The following is a 25,678-nucleotide window of genomic DNA, read 5'->3' as shown; positions in this document are numbered from 1 at the left end:
ACATTTTTGTATTTATATATTTTCCTGCTGATCCAGGTACTCACTTTGGTTCTGAACCTACACTGAGTTAAGTTGAAAGGACGTTAGTATTCTACGTCTTTGAGACTGTCGGTTGCAAAAATGAGGTTTTTAAAGAAAGGCGGAAAACGTATTGCGACTAACTCATAAATAGGAAAAAAGAGGAGTGTATTGAATTTAGTAAATGACAGTATCCCGCATACGTTTTAAAAGCATTGAACCTGAAAAAAAGGTGCCTTAGAAACCTGGTTTTGGTGTTTTGACGATTCCAATGATACCATGGAAAAATTTCTCCACTGGCTGAATAATAACTGTGGAGACCTCACCTTTACTCTGTCACATAACAAATCTACCATTCCCTTCCTCGATCTTAACATCCAACACAATCAGGGCCAACTAATAACAAGCTTATTCAGAAAACCAACAGAGCAGAACACACTTCTCAGATACGACAGCCATCACCCCGTGCCCTTAGGGGCTCACTCCACTAATCCCAATTCCTCAATATCAGGAGGAACTGTTTCCTGAAAGAGGATTATTTCAAGGAAGCGCAGATCCTTAGTAATAAACATACCACCCAAGGTTACCCCCATAAACTAGTTCACAATTCACTAAAGAGAGCGTGGTACTGTCCCGGAGATGTGCTCCTAGAGTCCAAAATCAAGAAAACACAGAACCGGATGGTATGCGTAACAATGTTTACACCAATATCACGTGCCATCCGTAAAAGCATCACGAAACATTGGAAAGTACTGTATGCAGGAGTGCTTAATCTGGAACGCCCGCTGCTTGCTTTTCGCAAGGCAAAAAATATTAAAGATCATCTGGTATGCGCAGCTGTACCATCCACAGACGCTAAATGTACTTAGAATGACCTCTATGGCTTACTACCCCTCACTGGTCATGCCAAATGTGAGGATTGCATTGTTTGACAAACTACAGTAGAGGGTAAAGAATTTGTATATGAAAAGATATAGTTTGAAAGAAAAATGTTCTCCAGTTGTAATACCTGTAACATCATATACGCCATTGTATGTCCATGTAACAAGATATATATTGGCCAAACAATTCAGAAAGCACGCATAAGAATCTGCCAGCATCGAAGCAGGATACGCTGCAAGACCCCAATGCACCATTGGTTGAACATTATAACTCGACAGGACACACAGAAAATTACATGAAAGGAACAATCATTAATGCAATCAAACCACCTCCCAGGGGCGGCGACATTCATCAACTGCTCAACAAGGAGGAACTGAAATGGATTCAGAAAACGGGGAGTACACACACAGGCCTGAACTGCCTCGAAGACTGCACCTCTAGTCCATTCACTATGTATACTCCAACTTCTTAAAATGTCCTCCACGTTAGGCCCTTCTTTGCATCATTTACATTGTCCAAATACTGGTCACATAACCTCCAGAGGTCACATGCTTACAGGTCACGTGACCTTCTATACATCCTTTCTCACTATCACCCAGCACGCCAAGCATGCACTATAATGGACAGCATCGAGGCACCACTCGGGCACCCCACCGGGACCGCCACTTGAAGGCAGGAGCCGAGATTCACTCGGTAAGTACGCCCGGCACACCTTGCACATAGGCGCTTAGGCCAATTTCCAATGCCTGGGTAACTTTTACTCCTACTTATGCAATACCTACTCGTTTAACCCCCAGGACTTCCTTAACACGGAGATAACGTGATCTGATCCCCGTTTACTTGATTAATAAGGTAAGCCCATGCCCGTTGCACCTATTGGTTGGCAAGATCTAAAGCAGCGTATACTTCACGTATATGAGCCTTTCCATGCAGGCTTCAACACATTACGTAATGGTCCCGGCAGCCATTGTGTTCACTAAGGCCGTCTTGGGTAAGTGCCTATCCTAGCGCATCGCAATCCCAGACAACCCCTATCTCTACACAATTGGTATAACTAAGTTTCCCCCTCTACTTTCAGGCATGTATCAGGCCCGCTAGACGCTACCCTAATCACTCACGCACACCGCATTGAACCCTCCGGTTCGCAGGTTCCTGGTAAGCGTTCTACCCGTATTCGTTTCAATGACACCCTTGTTTTGCGCACAGCTAGGGAACCCCGCTCCCCCTTAGTAATTTGCGCTTCCATCTACATTGGGCCCTCTAACCGGCAATCTATTTGTGCTAATCTCACCTCCTTTGAGTGCTGCTAGGAAGCCCCGTTCCCGCTTAATATATTGTGTTTCCATCCACTTTGGGCCAACCAGCGGGCAACACCCTGCGGTGGAACTGTTCATTCCTTGACATAGACTAGCCCCACACTGTGGTACACATCCACCATGCTACAGTGAGGCCGGCATGCTACAGTGAGGCTGCGGCGCGCACCTGGCTCACAATATCTCGTTTTTGCCTTCCGTCTCTGTCGCACTGCCACCTTTGCACTTACTTGGTTCCCTACTCACAGAGCATGTCACAAGTCTTCTTGTTCTCCTCTGTCCTCCCAACCTTTCTATTGCGTACCCTCCGGGAATTTTTTTCGCCACGGCCAATCCTCTTATATATTACCCACGCCCGAAATCATTTATGAAATAGAACTTTGTACACAACTGTTTGGATCCTCATTTGTCCCCCATTAATCTTGTGTCTTTCCTGCTTTCTCCCATCCTTTTTTCACCATTTTTTCCTGTGGTTTACGCAATTAGAGCTTTATGCATACATGCATGTTACCTTAATGTCCTGAAGATTATCCTACTATTTATTTAAGGGATCGAAACGTCATCGACAAAATGTACACCATATACAGTCACTATAATGCCATGTTGAATGTCTGTTGTATTTATATCAAACTTAAGTGCAGACACATTATCTTTGCCTGAACCCATCACTTAATGTTGTTTGTTTGTCTATGACAGTAGGACACAGGCTGTGTCCCACTTGGAATCTTTTCCCTTACTTTGTGTTATAACTTCATTGTGTATTAAAACCTGTCTGACTGGACAGCGAATATAGCACTGATTGAGTCTATATTAATGTGCACTTTATCTGACTGTCTAGGGGCCATTGTCTTTAGAAATAGTAACACACCCAAGGTCCCTGACCAATTGTATATGGGGTTCCCTTGTGTTTTGGAACAGTGGTATATGGGGTAAGCCAGATTCTAAACACTCCCTAACTATAACATTAAATACTTGGTCCAGCATTAGAACAGTGCTGGTCCAAACTCCATTCACAACAGTGCAAACATTTAACAATTTAACAGTTGCTATCGCCATTAGGGGTGGTGTTTCTAGTGACCTTACTAGTGAGGTGAGTACCTTGCGGACTCACCGCAGCCTGAACCAAGCTTGTTATCCAGTATTATCAAATTGTGATTGCAAGATCGTAGGTGCGCTGTTTTAGGTGGCTAACCTACGTTACCTTACAGCATAGTGACAATGCTTTAAAGACCACCCCATCTGGTGCCACTTTTATCCCATGAAACCATCAGCAGTTTGAGGTGTTACAGTTCTAAACAGCACCAGGCTAACCTTCGAATCAGAGTGGACAGTGTTATCATCAGGAGAGTTAGAGGTTGCGTGATAGTTACAATCCCGGAACGTGTTAGTCGCTGCCAGCCCCTCCTTGCACTCCTTTTGAGCTTGTTCCGGTGTGGGGTTTCTGGCTTGTGATTTGTTGATAAAGGTGTTGCAACACGATTGTCAGTTCCGTTTGTTTTTCGGAGATTGAGGGATGCCTTGCTAGGAGGGTGCAGAGTCCATTGGGAGAAACATTATCTCTAGCCATTCCTCCGCTTCTTCTGAAGTGTCAAAGAATTGTGTTTTTGGTCATGAATTAATTTCAGCCTGGCCGGGAATAGCAGAGCCTATTTTATATCCAGTGCTCTGAGCCTTTTTTACCTCCGGGTATAGGAAGCTCCTTTGTTGCACTAGCATAGTGTAATCTGGGTATAACCACACTCGTTAATTCTCATATTGAAATTGAGTCCGTTCCCTTGCCTTCTGCAGCATATCCCTATCTCTAAAGTTCAATATTCTGGCAATCAGAAGACAGGGTGAGGCCCCAGCGGTGGGTCTGCCAGTGGGGATTCTGTGTGCCCTTTCTATGCAAATGAAATCCTATATGCCCTCAGGGCCTTCATGCTCCCTAAACCATTGTTCCATAAATTTTTCCGCATTTTGGCCTTCACTGCGCTCTGGTAGGCCAATAACTCGGACATTATTCTGTCGAGTTCTCCCCTCCGTGTTGTCCTCTCTGTCCTGGAGCCTGGTTACCTGAAGTTGTAGTTGCGCGATCTGCACTGCATGCTCTTTGGTATTAGCTCTGCTAGGGCAAGTTTATTGTCTTTGACTGGTGCATCAAGTATAGTGTGGTCTGCTTTCAGGAGCGTGAACCCAGTTGTTAAAGAGTCATTTGCTGCTCAATTGATCTCCTCAAGTCCCTCACCTCTTGTAGAATAACATTTAGTTTATCCAGGGTGGCCTCCAGGTTGGTGGGCGGGACACAATCTGTTAACTGCTTGGGGGTGTCTTTGTCCTCTGTCTGTTGTGTATCTGTGGCCTTAGTGTCCGGTGTCTTGACCCTGGGGCGCCCCATTTTGCAGTGTTTCCTGGCTCAGCACCAGGCAGTGATCCGCAAAGCCTGCCATGTGGGTGCATTGGCAGGGGTACAGGTTAATTGCGTAGCCTCATGTAACATGGGTCACCACAGCGCAGTGTGGTAGGTGCGATAGTCTCCTGCAGACAGGGGCCATTCTCGACAGTTGGTGTTGTACGTTCGCTGTCCCAAGAGGGTGTTTATGGGTCTAGCACTCATCTTATTCTGTCCTAGTAACTAACAGGGTCTTGCCCAATCACCAGATGGATCACAGAGGTTGAAACACCCACCACAGGCTCCCCCCTGCCTAACATCTACCCAGCGTGTCCCATCTCTGTGTTTGGGCCCGGGATGCTCAGTGGCAAGCACACTGACATTGGCTAAATCACCTTCATGTGAGCCCTCCAATATATTTAAACTCTGCTTCAGGGAGAGGGAGTGGGACGACCGTTCTCAGGCCGCCGCGTTTCAATAGTACTCCTGCACCGCCACTCAATTTTAGTCCAGCAGGGGCCTTGCTGTAGGCCGTGGCACCACAAGCAGTGAAACGGCATCACCAGAGGAGTACGCTGGGGTCAGACATCGATTTCAAGATGGCTGGCATTTTGCACTCATTACATCGCACATATGCCTCCTACCTTGAGAGTTGCAACCCATCTGCTGTAGTCAGGACATCCAGTCGAACTGCATGCTCACTTCATCAATGCATTGGGTTGAGGGTCAGTCAGTGGGGGAGGGGGTCTCATGATGCCCCGCTGCAACAGTGGAACTCAGTGCAGCCTGCCAGAACGCACCCAGCTGCGAAGGCCCTGGGCAGGTCGCTGAACACGTACCCCGCCCGCCGGGTCACAGGCTACTGTTCACTGCACAGCGCTATCACTGCAGTTTCCAGACTCGTCAGCACACTCTGCAGCACCCACGGCCTCTGCCCAGTGTCCGGTCCCAGTTTCCTGCTCTGCGGTACAGAGGGCCCCAGGTGATGTAATCTGCAGGCAAACCACGCTTTATGTATCTCGTAGGTCCGCATCCGTGTCAGCGGCAGAGATGGAATCCGATGAAATAGGGTTATGGCATGATTTACTAGTCCAGGCGCGGAGCATGCTCACATTACAACCGCCATGTTTGGCGGGTAGTCACGCTCCAATTCTAGAAATTATGTTAATGCTAAAACCCCTGATGTGTCTACTAACTTCCCCATATACTGTGAATAATACTCTGTAGTGCAACCATCGATGCATGTGCATAAGATCATGTCCTACTTCATACTAAATACAAACAAATGTGGCAGCCATTTTTAAATCTCTTTCTGTAACATTTGGTGATAATCACAGTAACTAGTCTGTGAGCGCCTGTATTGATATTATGTGCGCTAGACACCGTAGGGTTAATAAATTCTCAAGCTCTCCTAATATATTAGAGATGCAGTTAATGTTACAAGAAATGTAGTGCCTTTCAAATTCTCCGCATAACGTGTCCCAATTTTTGTTAAAAGCGGACAGGCATTGCCACCATCTTTAAATCTCCTTCTCGGGGACATTCGGAAACAGTTGTTGGCCGCAATGTGCCTGCGATTATATGTCATCAAAGCAATCTATAGGTTATCACATATAAAGGAAGGATAGTCGTATTTTACTTAAGGAATGCAAGATCAATTTGACGTCGTCCTGGCAGTCCTACAAATCATCATTGTAATATGTCTCTGAGGCTTTTTCCCAGGGTAACATGAGACCATGTAAGGCCCTCTTCTGTTGTTGTATACCCAGAGTAAACCTCAATATTCAATTGGACCATTTCTGATTTAGGTCTCATCACTAAGAGCATTTATAAGTACAAACCCACAGAAAAAAATGTTGATTTCAGATCCCCCTACAGAAAATAGTGAACTGTGTTATTGGTGTTAAGACCTTTGGAGACTGCTCTCAAGCAGCAGATCCATCTGGCCTCAGCTCGTCTTAATGCCAGTTCCCTGTCTCCACCCCTCTCACTCATGGTTATTTGTTTGATTTCATGAAACCAAATCAGTGTGCAAAAATGAACATCACTCAATATAATGCTTTTAACAATCATTTATATGACAGTCTGAGAAAGAATTGGCACCTAATTCCAAACCATTGCCAGATGGAATTGTGCCACGAGCATCCAGGGTAATCTACCACAGAGGGAATACCCTCAATAAAAAAGTGTGCCCTAGCTATGTAAGGGACGAGAAAGGCAGTCTTAAAACCTGGGTTCCAAAAAGCTGCATGGGATTTTTACTTATGGCATATGTTCTGTGTGTCAGTTTGAATGCAACAGGACCATAAACTGTACTTGCTATAAGATCTACTTTGGCAGTAGTGTCCTATGTTTAAAGCTCCAAATCCAGTATATTGCTGGATTATTGTTAACATGATAGGAAATATGTACAATACATATGTCTAAGCTTGATGGCACATAGCCTATAATGGGATGCAAATGACATTTTAATCACTAATTCTTAAGTAATTTACGCAACTAGTGCTGGAAGGACACAAGTAACATCAGATGCACAAGCCCTGCCAATTTTGATTTTCAGTTCCTGGATGTGTAAGTGTCAAGGTGATCTTGCAAATAGTTGTAAGGCAAATGAGTGTTGTGAATTATTTTATAATTGGATTCCATGGGTAACCATTGGGAAGAGGAGTTGGCCTAACAGCTAGGACAGTCGACCTCAAATCTGGGTAGCTGGGATCGAGTCTTGGCAATGACGCTGAACATCCTGTAATTCTGGGCAACTCACTTCATCTCCCAGTGCCTAACAAAAACTGTATGTGTCCTCATGTAATGCAACTGGTGCTATGTAAAGCACTCGTTTCAGGTCAAGTTTGCGCTATATAAAACTCTGTAAAATAAAAATAGATGAAATATGAACAGCATGTTGAGAACATAGGAGAAGCGAGGAGGAAAATTATTGTGCTCACTCTTTAGAAAGGGCAAACAAAAAAAATATTTAGAGCAATATAAATAATACTGTTGTAACACATATTACATATGTGTTTACATTGTTTATTCTGATTAGATAGTGGGGTATGAAATTTAAAAATTAGGTGTATGCGATACACATTTAAAGGTGCAAGTCAATTGGAGCTACTTTGCTTTAAATTATTTATTAAGTAATAAAAAAAAGATCATCTACATTTGATATTTTGTATGCTTCCATCATGATGAAGGATGAAATGCATGATTTGGTGGACATTTTATATATCCAAAATATGTCTGACCGTAGGCACAGTTTATGTAAGTCAAACTTAAGTTCAACATGACACATTTATTAGTTATGTAGACATCACAAAATAAATTTAAAAGTACAATTTTAAAGTTAAAGTTTGTCCTACATTCAACAGAATATGTTCTTTATGATCCAAGATAACATACATTTTAATATGGTAATATCCAGTACAGTGCACATACCTCCTAATATGGCACCGATTTGTTGGGTCATCATCCATATCCAAGATCAGGTATGCAGCACATTGCAACATCATGTTCATTGTGAGTAGTCAAGTGCAAGAGGCTCTTAAAGGTAGCCTAAACCCTTTTATGTGCTTAAAACTGCCAGCTTAGATAAGGAGGTTTAGTGGTCATGGCAACTTTAGCAGAAAGCAACATCATATTAAGGAGGGCAGAGCCATGGCTGTAACACAGCCATCCACCTTTAATCTGCTTTGACTCTGTCAACAGACAGTCTGCAAGCAGCAATGATGGCAGGGCATAAATGACTCATTAAAACACCAACATATAAATGAAGTAAGAGGATAGATCTGATGGAGGACAGACACTGTCAGTTTTCAACAGTTCAGACACATCTGGCACGATATAAATCAGGCCCATAGTTCTGATACTGCAGATAAGGGACTCATATGTCCTATGTCCAATGGTAAAACTATTGATCATGACAAACTGCTAGGCCTGGCTTATGCTCGCTCAGGAACTGGTCAGCCGCAGATAATACCTTGTGCCAGGCTATCTGCACCCATTTGCACAGGACTGAACTTTAGATTATCATTGTTCATATATCAATTAATTTTGGTATTTGCTCATTCATTGATAGCTTCTAACATGACCACTATTTTTTTGTTATGTTGTCTAATTAATGACTAATCACACATGCATATTCTCAGCAGAAGACTATGCTTCTTGTACTGGGTTACTAGGTGTAAGTTTGAGATTCCTCAAAAGAACAAGCAGTTGCAATGTAATGGGTCTCCCTTTGGAACGTTATATGTATTTAGCTATGCTGCACATTAGCCTGGGGGCTGAATTATCTTCTGTTCTTTAACATGGAGGGGAAGTAAGCACCAAACTGAAGAATGTGCCAGGTATGAGAACACATGGAGAGAAATACTGCCTATCGGTGGGAAATTTTATTATTCAAAGCTCTGTTTTTAATATAAAATTAGGGCCTTCGGTGGTCATTTCACTGAAAATACAAGATTTGAAAAAATATATACTTGTCTACAGGTGCTTGTGGAAGACAGGTTTCTATGGCCTGGAATCTAGGGAGTGCTAAAGTGTTTTTGGTATTTTACTGACCTCTGCTGGTCGTTTTTTATCAAGACAGTTAACATAAAAAAGAGTCCCTAAGCAAAAGCGGAAGCAGACAAGTAGCGGGCTGATCTCCAGAGCCCACAAAGTACATACAACAGATCTTCCAGACAGTGCAAGTGCTGTCTAGGCTCAACCTAAAAATTCTGTTTGCTTGTAGGTACTAGGGGGCATATTATCAAGGGGTTTATCTCCGCTTTTTTGGCTTTAAAAGCCAAGAAAGCAGAGATAAAATTATCTCCCTATTACCAAGCTGTCCTAACACCAGTTAGTGACAGCTAATAGGAGATAGCGACCATCTTGGGCCCCACTTTCCATGTCAGTGATATTTATCACTAATGACATGCAAAGTGGGCGTGCCAAGATGTTAGCGACTGGAAACAGTCCCTAACATCGCTATCTCCTATTACCAACTTTTGGAGATATTCGCGCTAAGCGCGAATATCTCCAAAAGCTAACACCTGCCCTGAGCAGTTCTTAGCCATGTTATCCAATGGGAGGTGGATAACATGGCTAAGAGCATTTGCTCGATAATGCATGAATATCGCTGACTTTTCAGCGATATTCATGCATTTCGGCCGTTTTTTATCGCATTTGCGATAAACCTTGTTAATAGCAAGGTTTATCTGCGATAAAAATCGCCGATGTGCGGCGATAATTTTTGTCTCTAAACAAGTTAGAGACAAAAATTATCGCTAGTTGTTGGTAATATGCCCCTAGATTCCTTTAACAGTGTTGAGGCCCAGCCAGAGCTCACATTAAGGGCCTGACAAACACCTCACTCATGGTGGCCTGTCCACCGTATTACATGCAGTCGTAGCTGTGGAGGACCACCGGCTGCACCAAGGAAGAGCTGTTCCCTGGCGGTGGCGCAGCTGAGGCTCAATGCAGTACGCTGAGCTGGACTGATGCAGTCCCGCTTAGCATATTACGAACTTTGGCACAGCAAGACATTTCCCCCGCCATGGGCATACATTCAGGGGGGGACAACGTGTCTCTCCCTGTCTGTATTACCCCTCAGTTCCAGCACAGCATGTACGTCACCATCCTTGCTGTGCTGGAACAATGTTGCCGTTCCTATGGTGGTGCCCTTTTTAAGGGCATCGCCATGGGAATGGCAAAAGGGCCATCCACTTGAATGACATGTGTGGCTTTGGTGTTGTTGTGTCGGCAGAGAGCTGACGCAGCTCCGCCAAAGTCATAATTAGACCTTTAAAACTGTGGCTTCTATCCACATTGTTCCATGATTTGGCAAAAAATATTTAACTAATACTCTTAACCCTTTCCTCTTTTTTTGTCCCATAATCTCTTTTGATCCTTATTTGAAAGCGTATCTTACTTTTCCCCCAAACAAGGAATTAAAAAATTGGACAAAGCCTCTGGGCTTCTATTCCCTCTTTATTTTATATTGTTTACCAGATACCAGACCATTATATCTGGTGTATCCGGGAGAGGGTGTAGCCGGGATTTGTTCATAAATGACCCTGGCAGATGACTAAATTCAAGTAAATTTGCTCTGAGAAGCAATGAGCTACTTTTAACAGAATGTTAAATATTACTGTGATTCGTAATATTACTATTGAATGCAGAGAAGGAAGCAAAACAGGTACCAGTGAGTGTCTTTAATGGCTAACATAGAAAAGTAAAGACAAGGAAGGCAATTTGAAATATTAATAGTCACATTTGACTATGGGAGCAGAATGACGCTTTAAGGCATAGGTGCTGGACCCACTGTCTTGACCACTCAGTCCTAGCCTACTAGCCATATCAAGATATCACACCCTTAAAATTTAAATTTTTGTCCAATGTTCTGCTGCGGACATGTCAGTCTTTCTAACGCTTTCCAACAAGACAGGCTTGCAGAGATATGCTTTCATTTTCCATTGTTAAAACCCCAAAGTTCAGGTATAGTTTGGGAAAATGAAAAATCAATGTACCTGCCATGTTTGGAGATTTTTTGTTCTCAAAGCAAAAATTGGCTAACATGGTATTAGCAGGGCCACTTTAAATACTGTGGGCCCAATTCACAAAAGTAATCTGAGACAAAATCCTAACTTTACAACTTTCGGTATTCATAGAAGGCATTTAGAAGTACTAAAGTTAGGATTCCTAACTTTAGTACTCCAAAATTCCTTCTGTGAATAACGGAAGTCGTAAAGTTAGGATTTTGTCTCAGATTACTTTTGTGAATAGGGTCCTGTGAGTCTTCAAATTCCATGTCTGTTCAAAGTCTGACAGCTGACTGAGTGATTCTATACAGTGAACGTGTGTACTTATGCAGGGAACACCTGTTTTTATTTGGTTGCACTGCCTAAAGAGATGTATTTAACTCAGAATTTCTCTGAGTTAGTGCATGAGCTGCTACCTCCCAAATGGTGGCCTGTCAAGCCCGAGCTGTGCACACGATGCTGTGGGGCAATCACCTAAGGCCGAGTGGTACCTCTCTGCACATAGAGCACAGTCCCTGCTGCCTGCAGTCAGCTGCATTTGCCTCTTAATAACCAAATTAACCCGAGCTCCTAAAACAGCAGTGTCTTCGGCACTACCTGGTGGCCACAGCCAGATCTGCACCAGGAGCTCCTCCTAGCCTTCAGGAAGGCCTGCCTCGCTGGGACATCCACAGAACACCACCTAGTGCCATCTTTGGGCCCCAGGTAGGGCAACAGGCTTTCGCATTGTCCCCAGTGCATAGAATCCCAGTGCTTCCCACAACGACAGAAAGTATCCCTGTACATGCTCAACATGGTGGATGACCAGAACCTTCAGTGCACAGCAGCCTCACCACCACCACATAGGCCTAGCCGACAAACGTCTATGGCAGCAGTGCACCCCTTCAGCACCATGGCAGACATCGAACGTCCCAAACCCAATGACCTGCAAATACTGCGGATTGGAGATATATTAAGGTGACACCTGTTTGACAAGAGGCAAGTCTTGCTCCCGATTTGGAAAAATTATTCACGTTGCCCGGGTCTGCAGAAGCATGAACAAAATGAGAACACAAATTCTGCCCTGAAACACCTCACCTTGGATGAAGGTAACTCTGAAGATAGAGGCACAAGCAGTCAACCTAGCAATGACACAGAAAGCGGAGAAAATGAAATATTCACCTTCTTCACAGCCTGGCCCGGAGACTGTAACAAGAGACCTTTACCTATGTTCAAAGTGATGATAGACGATTCACCAGTACCAGCCCTCATAGAAACCGGGGCCTCTGTGAACATCATGGACTCACACCACTTTAAGAAACTGGAGCCGAGACTCCTACTTAAGGCAACAGAGTCCAAGATCTGTGCATGTGGCAGCAATTGCTGGCTACCATTAGCCCGAGTGATCAAACTGGTTGTAGCTAACGGTGACAGAAAATTATGCACTCACTGCAACACAGAGGATTTGGGGCTTGTGTTTATTGCTCGATAGAGCCATGCCAATCACGCTGGAGACATCATAAAAGACTTTCCAGAAATCTCTGTGGAACTAGGATGCCTGAAGACATGTAGATCAAAGTCCACATAGACCTGTCAGTTCGTCCAGTGACTTTACCGATGAGCTCCCTTTTACCTGTGGCCAATAGTGGAGGAAGGGCCGAACTTTCTATGGGGCATTTTGGGATGCAGCCGAGCTGGGGGCTAATTTCGTTGATGGGGACCTGCGTGTGCTGAGAAAAATTAGTTTTGCTTTGTTTATTTCGTAGCACAAGCAGGTCCCCATCAACGAAATCAGCCCCCACCGCAGTGAAATCATCCCCCAGCTTGGCAGCATACCCAAACGCCCGGTAGTCAGTCCGGCCCTGAGGAAGAGCTGTTGAAGCTAGAACAGCTGGACGTGATAGAGAAAGTTTCAAATGTAAACTGTATTTGCTGCCACTCTTAGGTGCGCCCAAACAATGACAACCCAGAGCCGTCAGCCTCAGTGTGGATATTAATTTCCGAAATAAGGCCAACGGATGGAAGTGCTATCTCACACCCACTATGAATGAAAAAGTCTCAGACTTTATTTGGAGGACAACTCTGAACCTTGGTGCAGAAGTTGTGCATGGTAATAGGTAGCCTGTTTGTGTGCCAGCATGGAAGAAGTGAACAACCGCAGGCCATTTTTTATAAATATTACTTTGTGAACTTTCTCCCCCTAACAGCAACGTTGGTCACTGTGTTGTGTTATAATAATAATTGTGCACTTTATTGTGCAGGTCTAGCCAGCCCAGCCTTCACCCTCACACTCTCAAGCAGTTCTGTGTCATTTCTCTCACCTTACTTCACCTCTCCTCTTCTACCTTACCCGTGTCCGTCACTATCAGTGGTAGCTCGCAGAGGTAACGTTGTGGGACAGTAAGGCGGGGCGGGGCAGTGGAGTCCGACATACAACAGCAGATATTTATTTATTTACATTTGACTTTGACGTGGTATGTTGGACTCCACTACCCCTCATCTCGGCCCTCCCCCGCCCGCCTCTCCGCCCCACAGAGTTACCTCTGCGAGCCGCCACTGCTCACTATACTTCTCTATGTCACTTCACCTTTCTTTGCTCACTTTTGTCTTCCTCACTACTCTCTTAATATACCCAAAATATCTCACTCAACTTAATTTCTCTCTACCTCTCTCTTGTGATTATAAATATTCAGTAACTAAAGCTACAACTTAAAGTGATGTGCAAATTGCTTACTTTAATATTGTGCACTAGTCGACCGAACATCCAAGGCACAAATAGAATGTTTTTTGTAAATTTTGAGTGACCAGCTAGTTAGAAGCTACATTCCAAGTTAACTGTGGCAAATTAAAAAAACTCTAGATCCAAGCTAAATAAAGAATTGGTATGATCAATGGCTGCTCAAGTGTTCTTTGATACTATTTGGCTGGTGTAAAGCAGGCACCATGAACTTTCTGCATTTGGGGTGCTCAATTTCGAAGTTTCAACATATGATTCTATATTGTGTGACTTCACGATGACTTGAACGAGCTGGAAAGGGGTAACAAATTAAACCTTGCTCCAATCAGTGTCCCCAAACTATATCTTGCTAGGGCCCCACAAATCCTTAAGATGTCACTGACTTCCCAGTGTTCGTTCGTCAAAAACTGGGGCACTGTTCCCTTCTGCATTAGTGCCTACGTGCACAAACGGATCATTGTACATCCTGATGCTTCACTGCAAAATGGCACACAGCACTACCAGTTTGCACATGCATGTATGTAAGGCAGTTCAATGCCCCTTTTTACTAATATATTGACATATTGGGGCATATTAGCAAGAACCTTGTTAAAATTATCGCAGTTTTAGCAGTAGGAAACTGCCGCTAAAACAGCGATAATGGGCTTGCTAATATGCAGTATAGAATTCCAATAGAAGCGCAGGTTAGATGTGCAGGACATCTAACCTGGGCTTCTATTGAAATTCTATAATGCATATTAGCAAGCACATTTACGCAGTTTTGGCACAATAACTGCGATAATTTTAATAAGGTTCTTGCTAATATGCCCCATGGTTTCTAATCTTTGCACTTTTGACAATTTAGCACAGAAGGGTATCTGACTCTTGGCAAAATGCATTAAAAACATGTAATTTCACAGGTTATCGTTTTGAAGATGGCAAGGATCTGTTACATGAGCTGAAAGCCATTGTGTACTTGACAGCCATTTTAGTTAGCTTTGTGCTCACCATGTGCTGTTTTCCTCTTCCAGACCCTTGCACATGGTCAGAGGGGCCTAGCTGGTAGAATGCACCTGCTTCTAGTATAGAACTGTCAGGCTATCCTTACTAATATGCTCAGTTTGACTCTCCTCCCACTTTGTTGAGCAAGCAAATCTTGAATGCCCATATTAGTCATTTTGCATGCTGGTATATGCCAGGACCTGACCTTGGTTTTATGTTGACTATGTAAACCTAAGCATATATAAGGCCCCTGTTTTCTGTACTCCTTAAAATGCCTCCTACAGTTCCTGAGGGTACTGTGTGACTTAGTCTCCCTCATCTGAGGTTAATAAAGATCAATCAATCAATCAATCATTATACTTATAAAGCGCGCTACTTACCCGTGAGGGTCTCAAGGCGCTGAGGGGAGAGGAGCTGCTACTGCTCGAAGAGCCAGGTCTTGAGGAGTCTTCTGAAGGAGGGAAGGTCTTGAGTCTGCTGTAGGTGGGTGGAGAGGGTATTCCAGGTCTTGGCAGAGAAGAAGGAGAAGGATCTGCCGCCGGAGGTCGCTCGTTGGATGCGGGGGACTGCAGCGAAGGCGAGGATGGCGGAGCTTAGTTGGCGGGTGGGGGGGGGTAGAAGCTCAGTAGGTCGTTGAGGTAGGCTGGACCAGTGTTGTGGGGTGCTTTGTGTGCGTGGGTGAGAAGTTTGAAGGCGATCAGATGTCTTTTATTTCAAAGCTTCTGTGCCAATCTCTTCTTTGTTGGTTTAAAAGGACCATGTGTATCAGTGAGGCCCTTGAGAAGGTGTCTATTTTCTACAAACGGCGCCTCACCATACCTCAGCTGTGAGTGGCTCCCTTGGCGCAGTGGGCTCTCTCAGCGGGTACACTGAGACTCCAGAGTATAAATATTGGATCTTTCCCCAACAAGGGGAGAATAAGTGCTTAGTCAAAGGGCACAAAGGACAGGGGGCTAGGCAGACTAGCAGGCAAGGTGAGAGAGTCAGGGGAGAGTAGATAGGAGCTAGGGAGAAAGACAAAGAGAGAAAGAGTACTAAATGGGAACAAAATTAATTAATGAGTTATTATATAGCACTGGCTAGACCAGATGGAATCAGAGCGCTTTACATGAGGAACAATAGCGTTGGAATTTACATCAGATAAATCTTACATTTGCATCAAGAAAAGCATTTAAATAACAAAGGGGACAAGGTGAATGGAGCAAGGAAGGTAAAGGGATAGGGTAAAGGAGCAGGAGGAAGATAGGACGTAGAGATGAGGGGAAAATGTGCCTAAGGTCCGGCTGGGTAGGTGACGGCAGGGAGGGGGAGTCCACAACCCATCTCCTCTTTCGCTATATGGTAGCTCCACCGGGCATCAGCCAAATCGCTAGGTCTCCACAGTCTGGGGTAAGTTCCGCAGGTTCCAAGTCCTGATGTGTAGGCAGGTTAGGGGATAGGTTCAAGGTCTGGTCAATGCCCAATTGTTGTCCCAGGGAAGTAAAACAACGTGTAGTGGTCCACTATGGAAGCTATCTTGGGGTCAGGCAGGGGACTGTACGGTACACTGGTCCGGTGTCTAAAGTCAATATCCAGGACAGCGGCCGCCAGGAAATAAGAAATTCAGCGTGCACACACCATAACATGCACAGACATGCATAAGCACACACCAGTGTGAGCACACGCTCTCATACGCACACTGATGCACACAGACACGCACATAGCCAGAAACATCCAAGAACATAAGCACATATAAAATCTCAAGCACTAATACAAAAACACCCAAATACCTGCACACTCAAACACCAATCACATGTACAGACATCCAAAAGCACACACAAATGCGCTCACTCTCATACATGCAGACACACACAAACACACAATACAGAGACTATCAAAAACACAAGAACACATACAATCACATGCTCCAGTACAAAAATATCCAAGGACGTACACACAGATACATGCACACACACACACACCATCACACGCACAGATAGGCACAAGCACACAACAAGTGTGCGCACATACTCTCATAGGCAAACAGAGGGCGCACATACAGAAACATGCACACGCACACATACAATCCCACTCAAATATATGCACACAACATCAGACGCCCAAACATAAGCACACATGCAGAAACATCTGCGCGCACAAACACAAGCACACATAGAATCATATGCTCTAATTCAAAAACACCCAAATACATGTCCACACCATCCCACGCACAAGTAAATACAAATGTGAACATAGTCTTCCATACACGCACAGGCGCACACACACACATGTGCATCCGCACAAGCACCCTTATACACACACAGGTGCACACACAAAAGCACTCCAATGTCACATTTCCCCCGGACTGCCCCAGCATTGATGGCACACAAAGGCAGAGTCAGAGTTACCGTTGTCTTTAGGGCGCCGTCATCATAGGACCAAGCAGTCGGCCCCCGTTTTAGTGTTTTAGCTCATCCGGAAGCGCCTCAGAACCGGTCCTTGTGGGCACTTTACAAACATAAAAAAAGTACAAATCCTTATGGCTGAAGCAAGCCGCTTTCTTTGTGAAAACAATATGCGCTGAATGGAGAGTGCGAGGAAAGTTGATCACAGTCAATGCAGAATGTGGCAAAACCTGGAACGAATCGTCCAGTTTAGGTGGCCTGGGAAACTCAATTCGCTGACAGCTGGTTTAATCCAGTCCCACCAGGACGTGCAGGGTTTATTCAGAAGGTTCACGCCCATGCCCAGCTGGCCCTTGCCCCGATGACCCTGGGTAATTCTCCCCATGTCACAAGAACTCAAAATCTAATTTCAGTGCCAGCATGGGGGGCTTTCAGCGACCGCCCGGCTCCGGAAGTCCAACAGAGAGTGTCCGCCACCCCTCCGGTGAGGATAATGTGTCTTCTATGAGGTCACCAGGCGTGGAAACAATGCGGGAGCTCAGTGGGTTACTACTGTAGCACACACACCCAGCAAGGGAGAAATGTGCAGTATGGGAGATATAAAGTGAGATTTAATGTGATATAAAGTGAGATAAGTGATATAAAGTGAAATATAAAAAGTGATATAGAGCAATATAAAGTGATACAGTGATACCAAGTGATAAAGTGATATATTGTGAAATGGAAATGGAAATTGGCCAATATGTGATGAGAATGTGAGATAATATATTAATTGCAATTTGTGTAGGCAGGTAATGAGGAGATTTTTCTCTAATTTGTGAATGATATGTAACGGCACACTTTGTGTTAAGTGCCACTGCTATATAGTATTGTATATCTCACAATATTTTTGGGCATGCCTGTTTCAAGCACACATCGAAGAATGTGTTGCTTTTTGAAGGTACCATAATGTGATGTGAATAGAATCAGCCGGCTCCCCTAGAGGGGATACCTATATAGATTTAGGTATAAAACGTATTTTTCCTTGGCGACGAAGTACCCCATGAAATTTAAATATGTACATAAAAAGGATCCTATTTTTTGCACCTTTATAAATGGAGATATGCAGAGCTTTTTTGGGGGTGTTCTGTCGGTCAAAACTAGTGAATTGGGTGTATTTTGGCTTCTTCAAAATGGAACAGTCGTTGGGCTGTTTTAGTGCAGTTTTTCTACTTTTGAGAAGCTCTTCTTGTAAATATGACTTACAACTAGTATTTACAAATGGTTTGGTTTAAGTAAAGTCTGTGGGCTGTCCTTTGTTTCTGTCCTAAGTGTTGATCTGTGGGTTAAATGTGTGTTTAAATGTCTATGTGGTTTGTGATTTGACATTGATGGTACTTGTGTGAGTAAATAGCGATTCCGCTCTTTGTGTAAGAATGGCTAGCCTTAAGCGTGCTGTATTGTGTGTTCTGAATGTATGACCTCCTTCTGGAAATGTCTGGAATGAGCTCAATGAGTTTGTTTGTGGTTTTTGACATCATCATTCTGTTATGCAACATGTCATTTAATTAATATTAAATAAAAATCCAGAAATGAATTATATAACATATGCTAAATAGCTGCATGTTACTATTAAATTGACATAGGAAGACAGTATACATGTTTGCAAATTGCAACAATGCTAAAGATGAAATTAGAAATCACATTGAATAGGAATAAAATAGGCCTCAAAAACAAAGTTGTGTATTTTGCAATAAATAAACTGAAATGCAAAATGTTACAGTATTATCCTTAGATACATTGATATTTAAAGGCATTCACATCATATGAGTGAATGTGGCTGTTGCTGAACTAAAGACACATTATAGAACGATAGATTTGACTGCAATGAAATGCCTCAGTTTTAAATAAACTGTCACAGTGCTTACATTTCAACACTAACATAGAAGCTTCCCAACAGCTGTGTTTTAACTGTCATTGAGAAGCAGCTGTCTTTTTAATTGTAGGCCATAGAGAGAGCAAGGGATGCTGACTCAGCTAGGATTTTAAGTCAGTGTCAACCTGGTATAGAGGCTTGCATGCTTTTAAAAAGTTTCAAAAAAGTCAGGCTCATTATTTTGGATAATAGGGAAAAATTGACGGTAGAGATTTCCTTTCCTAATGCCTTTTTCCATAAGCACATCCGTGATTCTGATGTTAAATAATAACTGTCCTTTAAAAAGTGGCGCAGATTTTTCATGTTTCAAGTTAGGCTTCTGTACTTAGGGTTATACATGAATGCCTCTAAATACGATACGCAAGAGATGAAGCATGCTTTTCATATGTGGAATTATCAAAATGATAATAAAAATATTATATAAAAGTAGTTATTAAAAATAAGTGCATTAAATTTGTTTTTTAATCTTTATAAAGCCTAATCATCATACTGTGAATTCCTAGCATCAAAATTGAATTTAAGCGACTCTTTATCACAATGGGGGGGAAACTTGCATGTGAAATGTCACTTTACCCAGGTGTATAAAACTAATTTTTATAAGGGTATACATTATATATTTCTGATGCCCCATCCCTGGAATGTGTAGGGAACCTTCTGGGGATGACTGGTATGCAGAAACATTGTAGGATATTAATTTTTAAGTGCCCCAAACATCAACGTCAAAATTGGGTAAAATTCACTATTGAAAAGCAGTTCTGCAATGCAGAGCAGCTTTTAAACTGCTCTCAGGTTTCAGTAAATGCACATATTTAGGTATAACACACATAGCTGACCTCTATACTACTAGAAAAGTATACTGCACACTGCTTTCAATGAGAAATAAATATGAAAACCAGCAGAAGTTATTAAGCTTACCTCTGAATTGCTGAGAAACAGGAATGGAGTGGGTTTGCTTTTCTGCTATCAGTCTCCAGGATCACTTTGAATTGGGGAAAGCCGCATGGAAAGCCTAACACAAAATGAGACATCTGGTAAAGAGTTAAAGGTCGAGTTCTACATTAAGAAGCCTAGCAGGGCCCAGAGCAATATTTGCTTTGACATTTTGTCCTCTGCAAATGTTTGAAAGACAAGATAGCAGTGCAGGGAAAGAAGGAGAAGTTTTGCTTAATTTATTTGGGGCAAAAGCAAGTTTTTATGCACTCATATGAACAAATGGCAATTTAATTGTATATGTGAGCTCTGATTAACAGATAGCTTTGCCATATATACAGCACTCATGCTTTTAGTTTGAAGATTACTGTACAAGGGCTGAGGCAATGGGATTTAGTTTGACTTCACGTGCCCTCATGTTATAACTAGTATACTTGCTAAAGGGATTGGTGGTTGGTTATTCATGTTCTTTAGCTAGGTCAATGTGCTATTTACCTCCTCAGAGTTTGTTTATACCCAGTTGCTACAAATAGGGGTTGATAGTGTTGGCAGAAGTGAAACCTATTTCAGGTTTCCTACTGTCAAAATGGGGGAAGGAGGTTAGCTCCTCTACAAATTAAGGGTAGGCAACTTTTAGTTTCCTCTCTCTTTTCTTACTTTTTTTAAGCCTGTCTAAGTTGTCTGTGAATTAGCCATGAGACATTTAATTGGCTATTCAGTAATACTGTTTTAAACATTGTTAGCATTTATAAAATGAATAAATAAATATGCTATGTTACTGCCCATCCTGTCTGATGAAATTATGAAAGGATTGAGTAGTCTAGATTGCTGTTTAATTTATTTGATCTTTAAGGGGAACTAGATGTGGATAGTTTTTGTTCTACAATTTTTAGGTGATAACATCATTATTATTAGCTAGCCTGTGTAAATAAACTGACAGCCCTTTTTAGAGCTGATGTTGCATAGTTTAGATGGTGAAAAGTAGAACGCAGGGAAGATGCCCACGTGATCCTTAGCAAAAAATTTTGGAGAATAATTTGTTTTATAAGAATTTGTTTGTCACAAGATGTTCTGCTGGAGAAAATGTAATCCCTGTTAAATTAGCAGTTTTAGATTTTCCTGTTGCACCTATAACATGAGAGCATGGTCCTAAGCGTACAATGTAGGTGCTTTTATTAAGAGAAATCATTTTAGAAGTATCTGCAGTCCTATATATGTAATGAAAAGTTACGAACAAAAATGTAGAACATTTCCTTTTTTCTTGAGGGTCTTCAGATTAGGAATATACAGATGTAAGGATTTGGAGTATGTCTGTATTGTTTTTCTCTTTTCCTCAGAATTTAGTAAATGAACACAGACTTCCTTGGCTGCTTGGGATTGGGTGACCAATTGTTCTTATCAGTTCACAAACATGTTCCTTTTATACTTGTAATAGGTCCAGGCTGTTGTTTTTTTACTCTCACATAGATAAATGAAGTGGTTCTTGGAAGCCTTGCTAATATATGGGGTCTCCCAAGACTTGGAAGTATTCTGAAACTATCCTCTCTGTTGATAGACCGTTTCTGTGCCTTGTCTAAAGACCTTTTGTTCTGTCCACCAATAAATATTTTCTGCCTTACAACCATTGCCAGAGGGGTCCGGACATCAGATCTAGCTTGGGGAGTCAGCACTAGTCCAGCTTGAAGTCAAGTTGAAGGTAACCAGCATAGGCATTGCTGGCAACTAGGACCTCAGTGAAGGAGGAATCCCTGGGATGAATTGTGTACCCCTGCCAGTGTCTTGGGCGGAAGACGGGGTCTCAAATCAGAAAGGAGAAATCGTGGATCAAGTTTTTGATGCCCAGCTGAGAGAGTCACAGACCGACCAGAGCGGCTAGGAGGCTTTGCTAGAGGTGACCCCTTTTGAAACAATGGTTGCTTCAGAGATCCTAGCATCAGGCCTCTGAATCCTGGTCCCAAAATGAATGCGAGTTTGCACCTTTGTTTGTTGGTCAAGAGATACCTGGGCACATTGGGTGCAATGAGTGGCCCCAACAAAGAGCAGTCCGCCAACAGAGCAATATAAGAGTTAAGGAAAGACTTGAGTTTAGGGCACTTGTACTGTGTTTCTGGTGCCTGTTAGATTGAAGTGAAGAAAACTGGTGCACTGCCTGAGACACTGGACAGGATCGCTGAGAGCATTTGCTCTGGTGGTTGATTACCCTATCCTGAAAGAAGAAAATTTTCCCTTGAAACTGGGCCGTGATTCTTGAGTTGCGAGTTGTGCAGTTCCACTGTGGAAACAGCAAGAGCCTGCCTGTGAGGCTCAAATCAACATAGGAAGAAGACTCCCCTCTGGCTGGTTGTACAGCGGCTTCTATTTCCCAAGGACTTCTTCTTGTTAGCAATGTGACTTTGCCCTTTTCTTGAATGTATTGAATTGATGTTCTAGCCCTCATAAAGGAAACACTAGAAAAGTCTAAGGAAAATGTTTGTATTAGATATGTGCTGTTGGCTATTCTGAAGTTGAAATGTATGGTCACTGAAATGCATAGGAGCCCTGAAAATGTTTTTACTAGATGGTTCTAGGATTTTCTTTTCGCTTAGGGTAGTACAAAATGATAATTCTGTTCATAAAAATAGTCATTACTCTTTCCTGCTATCTGTATGTTAATTATGACCCAATGCTTTCTTTCCTTTGTGCTCCTGCTTATACCTTAATGTACCAGCTTAATGAACTGTTTAGAATGAAAAAAGCCCACCTAGCAATGAATTAGTATTGATACATTTATAAAAATAAATATGCAAATATTTTCTATGTTCCTACTGGATCATAGGAATGTCTTTAGCTCATGCTAAAAGGACTATCTGTTAAAGATTGCTGGGATCTGTTAGCATGAGCTGAAAGCTATTTTGTACTTTGCAGCCATTTTAGTTAGCCATGTGCTCGCCATGTGCTGTTTCCCTCTTCCAGAGCCTTGTACATGCTCAGAGGGGCCTAGCTAGTAGAATGCACCTGCTGCTAGTATAGAACTGTCAGACTATTCTGTAGCAGGAATTCCATTCTCCTATAGAACTGTGCATAGAGACTTGGAACCTCAGTGAATTAGGATGTCCCAAAACTCCCCCAGTACCCAAAATACCCTTACGGAGCTAGCTACAGTATCTCATTGGTCATAACAAACTCCCAATGTTTAGACAAACCAGAATATGAACTTAAAATACCTCAGGTAACGTGGAACACATAGACACTCTTTTGTTATATAATCATTTCAAACCAGAACGTGAAGTAAATGAGGACGCGTGCATATTTGAAATATTTATTTACTAATGCAGGGTTCTCAAACTCAGTATCTTAGATAACACAAGTAAACATATTATAACGAGCAAAGTTATCAGCATAGTTATTAGTCCATAAAAAGCAAAAGGTGACAGCATGTTAAAATGTTGAAATGAATAGGAGTTAAAAACACCTGATTCTCACCCTCCCTAACTAGCATATTATATTATATCTAAGAAGGTCTCTTTGGGCTTTAGCAGGGCGACCCCATACCTCAATCTCTCAGTGGCAGAGGATCACATCATCTTCCACCAGCTCGCTGCATGCGATGCACCATCAAGTGTGTTTGTGTGTTCTTTGCAAAGCAATATAAAATGCGCCTAAAGCCAGATTTGGCAGCAGCTGCATTTATGTTATGTCTAGGAAAGTGCGAAGATCAGACCTTACAATAACACCGTGTTTACTTATCCTTCAAGGCTTCAGCACTCACTGTACAGACACCGTATACTAAGCAATGTTATCAGAGCAATAACATATTATTCTCGTATAAATCACAACGCTCTTCTAGGCTGAAAGCTAAAGCAACAATTATGTGTCATGTGCAGAAGCAGCAAAAGGTAAAAATGGCGTTTAAACATTTAATAAGCTCATGCTAACTTAACATGGTATATAGGTAAGCATTAACTATATGACAATTCTTACTAATGTGCTCAGTTTGGACTCTCCTCCCATTTTGTTGAGCAAGAAAATCTTGTATGCCCATATTAGTCATTTTGCATGCTGGTATATGCCAGGACCTCTCCATGTTTTTATGCTGACTATGCAAACCTAAGCATATATAAGGCCCCTGTTTTCTGTACCCGTTAGAATGCCTCCTACAGTTCCTCAGGGTACTGTGTGATGTATTCTCAATGTCAAAGAGATTATTCAAATAATGGAGGAAAAAAATCTTTTATACTGCCTAACAATTGGGGGGCATATTATCAAGAAACGGCGTTAAAATTGATGCTGCTTTAGCGGCAGGGAACTGCAGCTAAAGCGGCGAGAATGGGCTTGATAATATGCTCTTGTGAATTCCCATAAAAGCCATTGTTCTGGTGTGAACATGGGCTTCTATTGGAATTCTCAAGGGCATATTATGAAGCCCAGTATTGCCGCTTTATCGGCAGTTTGCTGCTGCTAAAGTGGCAATAATTTTAACGCAGTTCTTGATAATATGCCCCCCTGTCTGCTAAAACTATCATTTTTTTTTAATGAAAGAAACCGAAGAACTTAGGGGCATATTAGCAAGAACCTTGTTACAATTATCGCAGTTTGAGCGGTAGGAAACTGCCGCGAAAATGGGCTTGCTACCATACGTTATAGAATTCCAATAGAAGTCCAGGTTAAATGTCCTGCACATCTAAACAGGGCTTCTATTGTTTCTCTAGCGCTGCTGACGGGACTACAAAGGTAGACAGCGCGTTAGCTTGCGAGACTCTAGGCTCACCTGAGGCGGAAAGCCGGGTGATAGTTTGCTGTTTGTTTTAATAATTGCTTTAGCATTTCCACCCATTTTCCTTTGCGCCGCATTAGTAAAATTGATATTTTAACTCACTTTTTGACACTCTGAGAATCCGCATTAGCCTGTACTCCGGTTATACGCAGCAGATTACGTGCTGGGGTCAGAGACGCCAGAAGAGTCTACGTTGCGGACATATAGGGCGAACTACAAGTCCAAGCGCTCTAGCGCTGCTGACGGGACTACAAAGGGAGACAGCGCGTTACCTCGCGAGACTCTAGGCTCACCTGAGGCGGTAAGCCGGGTGATAGTTTGCTGTTTGTTTTAATATTTGCTTTAGTATTTCCACCCATTTTCCTTTGCGCTGCATTAGTAAAATTGATATTTTAACTCACTTTCTGACACTCTGAGAATCCGCATTAGGCTGTACTCCGGTTATAGGCAGCAGATTACGTGCTGGGGCCGGAGACGTGAAAAGAGTTTACGTTGCGGACATATTGGCGAACTACAAGTCACAGCGCTCTAGCGCTGCTGACGGGACTACAAAGGAAGATGGCTACCTCTCCGCGCAGCGGACGTGGGCAGCGGGCGCGCCGTTGTCGCGTCGAAGTCAAGCCAAAGTCCAGCCCATCTGCACCCGTCTGCGCCACGGACGGGCCAGGGGGTGGACTCACCGCCCATGTATTTACTAAAGCTCAAATTCCTAAAGATTTCACACTAGCTCCAAATGCACAACCTAAGCATTGCCATCCGGCCCTTAACGTTGATAAATGGGTAGGTCCCATAAACTGTCTGGAATGTCAGTTCGAAATAGCACCTTAACAAAATCTGCCGAAGAAAGAAACTTGCACATTCCTAATGGGGGGTCTGATAAATGCTCGCTCCATGTGC

The sequence above is a fragment of the Lissotriton vulgaris genome, chromosome 1_1 (genome assembly GCF_964263255.1).
Source record: "Lissotriton vulgaris chromosome 1_1, aLisVul1.2, whole genome shotgun sequence".
NCBI lineage: Eukaryota > Metazoa > Chordata > Amphibia > Caudata > Salamandridae > Lissotriton > Lissotriton vulgaris.
This window is presented reverse-complemented; position numbering follows the sequence as displayed.